The sequence below is a fragment of the Armigeres subalbatus genome, unplaced genomic scaffold, assembly GCF_024139115.2.
Source record: "Armigeres subalbatus isolate Guangzhou_Male unplaced genomic scaffold, GZ_Asu_2 Contig1089, whole genome shotgun sequence".
NCBI lineage: Eukaryota > Metazoa > Arthropoda > Insecta > Diptera > Culicidae > Armigeres > Armigeres subalbatus.
Genome location: NW_026941834.1, coordinates 554,598 through 564,922, shown reverse-complemented (window position 1 = coordinate 564,922; position 10,325 = coordinate 554,598). Strand labels below are relative to the sequence as shown.

Here is a 10,325-nt window from a genome sequence, read left to right as displayed (position 1 = left end):
CCTCCGCTTACCGCAGATCGACCTCTCACGTTTCAATGGGGATTTCTCACGTTGGTTGTCATTCCGTGATACATTTTCGTCCATGGTTCACTCCAATGCGGACATACCAACGGTCGCCAAACTGCAATACCTTTTGCAGTCTCTGGAAGGGAACGCAAAGATGCCCTACGGGTCAATTGATATCGAAGCCGACAATTACGCTTGCACTTGGGACGCAGTCCTCAAGCGATACGACAACCGTCGATTCCTCAAGCGGCAACTTTTCCGGGCACTTTACGATTTACCAGCGGTGATGCAGGAGTCTGCTAATCGCATCCACAGCCTGATCGACGATTTTCAGCGCCATGTGAAGGCCTTACCCAAGTAACATTTTTAGTTTTATAACGCACTTGAAGACCATAATTTACTCTTCAAGAGTGTTATGAAACCAGCATAAAACCAACATGTTACTAGGGTAAAGAAGCTGAGCGAACCTGTGGATCACTGGGACACACCGCTGGTGAATATTTTGTCGTTCAAGCTCGACCAGTCCACTTTGCGAGCCTGGGAGGAGAAGACTAGTACGCAGGATGACGTGAAGTATGAGGAGCTGGTAGAATTACTCTATCACCGCGTACGAGTGCTGTATTCAGTAGGTTACGAGCACCATCAGCATCCAATACCGTCGACAAAGGTGGCTTGCAGCATTCCAAAACGCACCAAAATCAAGTTCGCAGCCAACGCCGCTGCATCCCCCTAATTCCTCCTCACCGTGTCTACTGTCCAGTTCCGATAATCACGTCCTACGCAACTGCCCTATCTTCCTCGGGAAGGATGTACGCCTTCGCCGAGAATTCGTCACGTTGAAGCGGTTATGTTGAAACTGTCAGTACAGCGGACATCAGTCGAAGAAGTGTACGTCGAAGTTCTCATGTCGAATGTGCCACGAAAGACACAATTCGCTGCTTCACGATCCTGCTTTATCCAAGTTGTCATCGAGTTCAACTGTGTCATCTACTATTCCCGTTCAACAACCGTCTCCGTCCACTAGTGTGGGCATTCGGAGCTCCGCTCCTCCCAATGTCAGCATGGCAGTCCGAACTGCATGCAATACTGTTTTGTTGGAAACGGTTGTCCTCAATGTCGTTGATGATCACGGACACGAGTACCAGGCGCAGTGTTGGTGAAATCACTCATAAATCTCAATCAATGAGCGCTCCCGTGCGAACGAAATCGTCTGCGATTTTAAAGGAATGCATCACGCTTGAATTTTCCATGCTGAAACGCATCATTTCACTCATTTGCTAAAAAATCATTTTGGTTTAGAAATGCATTTGAAATCAATTTTTGGGCAATTTATTGCTTATACATAAAAGAGTGTCTAATATTGTATGCGACAAACGTCAATTCACTGTTTTTAAAGAAGGAGAACAAAAGAAAACCTACGATGATTCAAATGGATGATTCAACTCATCCATGAGTTTTTAGGTGCTGAGTTGGGTGCGTTTCAACTCACGCTTGATTTAAATCATCCATGAGTTTTGAGATTTTGAGTTTTTACCAACACTGACCAGGCGAGGGCTTTACTGGACTCGGCTTCAATGTCCAACTTCATTTCGAAGCCACTAGCGAAGCTACTATTCAACCACCGGTCGAATGTGGGCATATCCATAGCAGGGATCAGCCTCTCCACGCACAGTGTGAAAAGTGCAATTACCGTCACCATCCAATCGAGAAAACAGGAGTTTTTGATGAAGCTACAGTTCCTCATTCTTAAAAATCCTTCGGCACAGTTGCCGAGCATACCACTCAATATCTCGTCGTGGAACATTCCCAGAGTTGGTCTCGCGGACTCTCAATTCCAAGTCCCAGGGAGGATAGACCTCGCTATCGGCGGTGAAGCCTTCTGGGAGATTTATAGTGGTCGGAAGATTCCGTTAGGGGACGGACTACCATGGTTGACTGAAACACCATTCGGATGGGGTCTTCGCTGGTACCGCATCCAGTCAACACAATTGTATTCCTTGGATCTGCAACCTTTCTACGAAAGATGATCCGTTAGAAGTCACGCTTCGGAAGTTTTGGGAAATCGAGGACATCTCCGACGGACCAGCACTATCCGTTGAAGAAAATCGATGTGAGAAGCGCTTCGTAGCTACTACCACCCGTGATCCTACTGGAAGGTATATCGTCAGTCTTCCTCGAACCGACAATCCCGATATTGTCCTAAGAAGCTTAAGGGATGTCACAGATCGCCGTCTTATGAGTGTCGAGCGGCGTCTCGAACGTGATCCTGCCTCCAAGGACGCGTATCATCGTTTTATGGACGAATATCTCAAGTTAGGGCATATGAAGAAGCTCATCGATCCAGTAGACGACAATCAACCGCACTGCTACATACCGCACCAAGCCGTCTTCAAAGAGTCGAGCACGTCTACAAAGGTTAGGGTCATTTTCGATGCGTCGTGAAAAACATCCTCCGGATATTCATTAAACGACACACTCTTGGTTGGACCAGTCGTTTAGGAGGATCTGCTCTCCATCGTGCTGCGTTTCCGCATTCGCTGCGTTGCTGTTGTTGCCAACGTGGAGAAAATGTATCGGCAGAAGCTCCACCCTCCGGAAGATCGTAAATTCCTTCGGATTCGCTTCCGGACAAACTCCAATGATCCTATTTCTACATATGAGCTGCAGACAGTGACCTACGGTGCCGCGTTTGCTCCGTATCTTGCAACGAGAACTCTGCAGCAGATTGCACGCGACAATGGGCACCAGTTTCTACGATGACGATTCCCTTTCGGGTTCTGATGACGTAGAATCTGCAATTGAAGTGAGGCAACAAATGACGTCGATGCTTAAAACTGCAGGCTTCCCAATCAAGGAATGGGCATCGAATGTTCCGCATGTTTTACACGGTGTTCCATCGGAAGATTTAGCTGTTCAACCGCTGCATGAACTTCAGGACGAGCAGGCAGTTTCAACCCTGGGTTTCATATGGGAGCCGAGAACCGACGCACTACGGTTCAAAAACCCGCTAACTTCACTGGCCATAGTCCTGACGAAGCGAAAAGGGATGTCTTACATCGCGCAAATCTTCGATCGACTTGGTCTTGCGGGTCCTACTATTGTGGTGGCCAAACTATTCATGCAGCGTTTATGGGCACTGAAGCAAAATGAGGAGGCCTGTGAGTGGGATACAGCACTCCCAACCAAGCTACAGGAGGAGTGGAAGGCGTTTCATAATACTTTACGTTTACTGAGCGAAGTTCGTGTGCCACGATTTGTTTCGCTTTCAAACGCCGTCAATCTCCAACTCCACTTCTTCGCCGACGTCTCTCAAGGAGCTTACGGATCCTGTTGCTACGTATGACCAGAAACCAAAGGCGGCAAAATCAAAGGTCACGCCGTTATTACCGTTCACATCGAGCTTGTTAGCGACCTCACTAAAGATGCTTTCCTGGCAGCCCTCCGTGGTGTGGTTGCTCGAAGAGGAAAAATCGCCGAGCTGCACTCGGTCAATGCGACAAGTTTCAAGGGTGCGTCACACGCACTCAACCGTATCTACCACATGCTGAAGGTAGACAACAACGATCGGGATCGGATCTTCAATTGGTGTGCGGAGAACGAGATTCGGTGGAAGTTTATTCCGCCACGTGCACCGCACTTTGGCGGGCTTTGGGAGGCTGCAGTCAAGTCAGCGAAGAAGAACCTCCTGAAAACAGTAGGAACACCAACATTGCCTACGAATAGATGTTGACTCTTCTGCCTCAATTCCCGTCCGCTGACTCCGATGCCGAGTGAAACGTCCGATCTGGAGGTCATAACTCCAGGACACTTCCTTGTCGGGGCCAACCTTCAAGCGGTACCCGATGCCGATTTGCGTGGAATTCCTGACAACCGTCTGGAAGCTTACGACGTGGTCCAGAAGCATCTCCAGAACATCTGCCCGCTGGTACCCGGTCAGCTGCAGTCACTTTTCGGTGGTGGCTAAGGCAGCGAAGAAAGTCCTTCGAAATCAGGCATAGTTCGTGCTCATTATCCGTGCTTCCGGAGTGTGGGCTACGGACGTTGAATATGCAAAAATAGAAGACCCGGCCTTTGATCATCATCCTGCACATTGTTTCACTGATCGGCTACCGCCCGAACACGCGCCTTTGCATATCGCCCATCACTATGAAAGCTGTTCCCAGTTCGTGTGTGATGCCGCAGCTCTAGTAGATGTTATGATTACCTCTAAACGTTCGCACCTTTGATCCCTTCCAACTAAGGGTATGCGATAACACACTTTTTCCTAACGAAACGAAATTTGAAATGTCTATGTTGATTCGGATCGAAACGAAACGAAATATAGATGTACTTTCGAGACTTCGAAACGATACGAAATCAAGGTTCATTTAATTCGGAATTTTTCGAAACGAAACGAAATTTTAATTTTTTTCCGCGGAATTTTTATTAAATTGGTTTTACATTATGTACGCAATTCTGATTTCACTTGGCACTTCACGCTTCACTTGTGTGCCCTTGGCATATGAAAACAGCTTTTATGGTCAGTGTCACGTACAGAATTAGAATGTTGCATCCCAAGATGCACCTCACTAGGCAATCAGATAGGCAGCAGCAAGACAGACAATACGAGTGTGTTTCATCGTCGTATATTTCTTTTCACACTTTATCTATTGCGTATGTAAATGCGTACCAGCGAGTCAGGTCAAAGTATAGGTAGCTCTTCGGCAGCTAACTGCCGTCGCGTCGATCGCAGTGATCGCAGCACGTAGTAGAATTTTAGTTCCCTCTAGTGTCTCGTCCGTACCGGTCGAAAAGGAAATATACAGTCCGCTTTTTGTTGGACGTTATGTAGTTTGTTATTCTGATTAGAATAAATTGTCCGTCGTGTCGCAGTTAAGTTTAAATACGTGTTTTTAAAAGCCAACCTCCGAAACGCGCTATTTAGCGAGTGACCCGTGGATTATAGTCTGGCCAGTGAACAGTTTTATAACTTTATAACATTTTTGGTCCTTCGAGCCGGATAAGATCAATCCGCGGGACCACGTCCTGGTGAATAGTGCGCGTGGCTTGGGTTAATTGTGTGTCCGACCCATTGTCCGTCGATATTGCGCGTGAAAAGTGAACTTGTAAAATTGTATGCAGAGTGCAAAGTGTGCTCTGATCCATTGTACGGAATCGATATCCGTCTTCTGCTAGTGAGCAAATTAATTAATTACTGCCAATGGATAGCAGTTAGCGAAAGTGATTTAAAATATCATGTGTGGCCGTGTATGTAGTTTGAAATCAATGTTCTTCGCATCTCGCATCTGAATATTGGATTTTGATGCTGCATTTCGACATTTTGGATACCCCGAAGGATTAACCATCTAAATTCAGCTAAGTAGAGTGTGTGTGAATGTGTGGTTGAGGAGGCTTGGGCTCAGCGTGGTCTGCATGTGACGCTAGCCAAATAAAAGCGCATTGTCTTGAGTTAAATTGGCAAGCGCTCTGTTACCGTACTGTGGTGCGGGTATGGACAAATTGAATTTTATTTGTGAAATTTTGGAGAAACAATTTTGAGTTCTCCGGTTGACTATTTAGTTCGGCACATTTGCGATTTGCCATTTGACTAATTCCCACAGTTAGTGGCTGATAATTGAGCTTTCAATTCTGTCAATCCGTTCCGCTTGAGGTCTCGGTCGTGGTTCAGTGCTAGTGAAGTGTGAGCTATTCAGAATGCCGAAGTCCAGTTTGAGGCAACTGGTGAAAGAGGAGAATCAGTTGAATGCAGCTTTGGCGAATGTAAAGGATTTTGTGGATAATTTTGATGCAGTTAGTGACAGTGATATGGTTGAATTACGTTTAGTGAAACCAGATGAAATTTTTGATCGGTTCTGTACCATTAGGGTGAACATAGATGTGCTTCTAGACGAGACCAGCGAAGAGTTTGAAAGTGCGGCTGATGACGATGGTGTTGATAGCGCAAACGTACAAGAATTTTTTAAAATTCGTATTTTCGTTTGATGTCAGCGTTAATTGATGAACGCCCTAGAACAAAAGTAGAGATTCCTGAACGTCAAGCTGCCTGCCAACCTTCCCGGTTGAAGTATCCGGAGCTGAAGCTTCCATCGTTTTCCGGAAAGCTGCAGGATTGGATCAACTTTCGCGATAATTTCAAATCGTTGATTCACGACAACGATGATTTGAGTCCAATCGACAAGTTTAATTACCTGCGAGCATCTTTGAAAGATGAAGCATTACTTCAGATCACCCAAGTTCAGGTGAGCGCTTCCACACAACAATTGTGTGGAATATTCTCGAGACGAAATATGAGAATCATAAGCTGATAGCACACGAACATCTGAAGGCGCTGTTTTCTGTTCCAGTGATGAAGTCGGAGTCGTTTGATGCCCTGAATACCGTCCTGATGACTTTTAAGGTCAATCTTCAGCAGTTGGAAAAGTTGGGAGAAAACACTGAAAACTGCACAATTCTAGCATTCATGTTGTCGCAGAAGCTAGATACAACAACCCTTCGCCAATGGGAAACTCATCACAGTTCGAAGAACATTCCTCAGTATGATGCTATGACTGAATTTCTGGAGAAGCATTGCGCAATTCTGCATTCTACGTCAGCCCGCAGTTCAAGTGATCAAAGAAGACCATTCAAGAGTTCAGCAGTTCACACGCTTGTTTCTGCTTCAAGTAATTGTCCAGTCTGCAATGGTGGACCGCATAGCATCGAACAGTGTCGTCGTTTTAACAAAATGAGAGTGGTCGACCGAAAATTGTTGATCCGAAGACTTGGACTTTGCTTGAATTGCTTGTGTTCTGGACATTTTGTAGCAGATTGTTCGAGACGTACTTGTGCAAAGTGTGGACAACGTCATCACCATCTTTTGCATCCGTATTACCCATCCGCTTATAGCACGCAGAATCAAACGTCGAGCACCCCGAACAGGCCTCAAGTCGCGAAATCAAACGCTCAATCTCAGTTTCATCAACAGTCAGTACAGCATTCGCAATCGCAACAATAATAATACTTGAATAATACTCACATATCTCCACAAACACCCGTCCAAATCACTACTCCATCACAGACACGACAGCCTCCTCCCACAAATACAACAACTATTTCCCACCACACTGCTACCTCACACAATGCTCGTAGCCAGCGAAACACCACACTTTTGTCAACCGCTCTCGTGAAACTCGCCGATCGCTTCGGAAATACGGTCATCGCTCGTGCATTGCTGGATAACGGTTCTCAAATATGCATGATCACGGAGAACCTGTCTCAAAGGTTGAATTTCAAGCGTTCACACGAGAACTTGCCTGTGAAAGGTGTTGGTGATTCTATGACGGTGTCGAAACAATCGGTGTTAGCGAGGATTTTGTCACGTTATTCTTCGTTCGAAACCAAGGATGTGAAATTTTATGTGTTGCCTCGAATTACTGTGAATCTGCCGCAGACAACTATTGACATCAGTTCCTGGAAGCTGCCATCAGACATCTGCCTAGCTGATCCAAGATTCCACGAATCCAGTGCGATAGATGCAGTCCTTGGCGTATCAGTTTTCTACGAGTTGCTGCTGAGTGAGCAGTTGAAGCTATCGGATTCTGGTCCGATTTTACGAAACACCGAACTGGGTTGGATAGTTGCTGGAGAAATAACTGATAGTCCAGTCACCACGTTCAGCGCAGTTACAGCCTCAGTCAGTACATAAGAGATTCACGAGCAGTTGGCACGTTTTTGGGATTTGGAGTCATGCCGAACGAAAAGCTGTCATTCCGTCGAGGAATCTACGTGTGAATCGATTTTCGAGCAGACTACAACGAGAGACGCTGATGGAAAATTTCGAGTGGTGCTGCCGAAGAAGCAGTTCATGATGGAACATTTGGGAAGGTCGAAGGATAGCAACCAAACGGTTCATGGGCTTGGAGCGCCGTCTGACTGCAATTCCAAAAATGAAGGCTCTCTATACTAAATTTATCCACGAGTATTTACTGATGGGCCATATGCGAGAAGTACGTGAGGAGGAGGAATAACTTATCCACAGCTATTATTTGCCACAGTACGACAACGAAGCTCAGAGTTGTTTTTGACGCCTCATGTTCTACAGATGTTGGAGTTTCCCTGAACGATACACTGATGAAATACGCTATAGTCACTGACGTAGAGAAAATTTATCCAATGATCAACGTAGTCGAACAAAATCAACCATTGCAAAGGATTCTTTGGCGAGAGTCCGTCGATTAGCCAATTCGAACGTATCAGTTGAGTACCGTGACTTACGGCACTTCATAAGCGCCGTGCTTAGCAACTCGAAGTCTTAAGAAGTGTGCCGAAGAAGGAGAACAGGCGTACTCTGCAGCAGCCAAGGTCGTAAAGCACAATTTCTATGTTGATGACATGCTAACTGGTGCGAAATCTTTCAAGGAAGGACAAAGCCTGTGTAGCAATTCCCAGTTATTTGCGAGACAGGCGAGAACTTTTGGACATCGATTTGACGTCTATCGTGAAGACCTTTGGACTATATTGGATGCCAGTTACGGATAAGTTCTGGTTTAAAATGCCACTTGGAAGCAGTCGTTACCTGATACGCAACGTATCGCTCTTTATGACTTCTCTCGTTTGTTCGATCCGTATGGATTAGCAGGACCAGTGATTGTGCAGGCGAAGATGTTTCTCCAAGAGCTTTGGAAAAAGAAGTATTCTTGGGATGAACCGTTGAGCGCAGATCTGCAGTCACAATGGCTACAATTCCGGACAAATTTGGATCGACTGGATGCAGTTTCCGTTCCCCGATTTCAAGTGAGCTACACGGATTCTGTAACGCCTCGGAGAAAGCGCATGGAGCAGCGATCCATCTGCGAGGTATTTGGAACCATGTACTTGGAGTTGAAAATCCGGCTGACATTATTTCGCGTGGCGTTACACCACTACAGCTTGCCGAGAGTTCTGTTTGGTGGAATGGGCCTAAGTGGTTTCAAGAGGATTCCAGTGCATGCCCGAAGATAAGCAACGACACAGAACAGCAGTTTGTTTCAGTTACGCTTGAGGAAACGCCGTTGGTAGCAGCTGAAGTGCATGAACTGCTGTCTAGTGATATTTTCAACGTTCTACAAGCTTTACGCAAGATGGCTATTGTTAAGTGTTACCTGTGCGTATTCGTCTGTCTAGTAGTCACAGCAGTCTATATAGCGATGATAGCAGATTTTACAACTGCGCCATTCCTGGCTGCATACCTAGAGGAAATTACAAGAAACAGACTGAGTAGATGGAGTCGAGTTCAGTGGTTCAGTCAAATCTTGTGGAAGAGATGGTCAACAGATTATTTGTCAGACCTACACGACCGAAACAAATGGACTAGGAGACGAGACAACTTGCACATAGGAACGATGGTCCTACTGAAAGAAGACAAGTTGTCTCCGTTGCAGTGGCTCTTGGGACGAGTGACGGAGATCCACCCAGGCGCCGATGACATTATTCGAGTGGTTACCGTTCGAACGCAGTATGGAACTTTCCGTAGAGGTATCCAGAAGATTTGTATACTTCCCATCCGGGACAATCAGAGTCAAGTCGAGCACGCCGACTGCAGCAGGCGGCAATTATTTCGCCGTTGATGTCTGGGGCGACTCTCAAGTTACGTGCATCCCTTCTTAGTATTCTGTTGGAACCTACTGGTTTGCTTTCCTTCACTAGGGATGTGAACATCAACTGCACCTGCATCGTCGCTGCCAAATCGTCTACTAGATCAGTGAGACTTCTTCAGTTCTTGTTTCCTGCTTTGGATCATCATAAGGTTAAGTACGCCCCCATATGGGGCAACTGTCGGCATTTTGCGGAGCATTACCGCTACGCCACGGGGGCGATCTATAAGTTACGTCGATCCGCTTTTGTGTTTGTTCTGGATCCAAATCGCTTCGTATTCTTCGACAGATCTCGACAGATCGACACTTAATAATTTTGTGCTCTTCGATGCAGAGTCATGCATTGCAGACATTAGTTTTATCCAGCCCTATGCTAAGAGCTCTTGTCTAGCGTAGCCAACACCAACACCAACGCCGAGCAACGTACGTCAAATCTAAAAAAGCTGAACATCATAAAACATCCAAATTCAGCTTTCTTCAATATTCAACTTTAATCGGGAATATTCATTAAATATGGCTAATGAGTTTAATTGATTCAAAACTTATCTACATGATCAATTTTGATTTTACTTTCATGGAGAACAACAATTTGTCTTTTGACAAATGAAGCAATTGAAAAGCTTGAGCAGAATTTAAAAATAAATCCTGCTCATTTATTGTTGTGGATATTTTTAATTATCAAGCTACAATCATTGGTGTTGTTGACGA

At 45.7% G+C, this 10,325-nt stretch overlaps 1 pseudogene; it reads left to right on the top strand.

Moving 5' to 3' along the window:
* The first annotated feature begins 1,580 nt into the window (after positions 1-1,580).
* LOC134202212 (uncharacterized) lies at positions 1,581-2,766 on the top strand (annotated as a pseudogene).
* Positions 2,767-10,325: the final 7,559 nt, after the last annotated feature.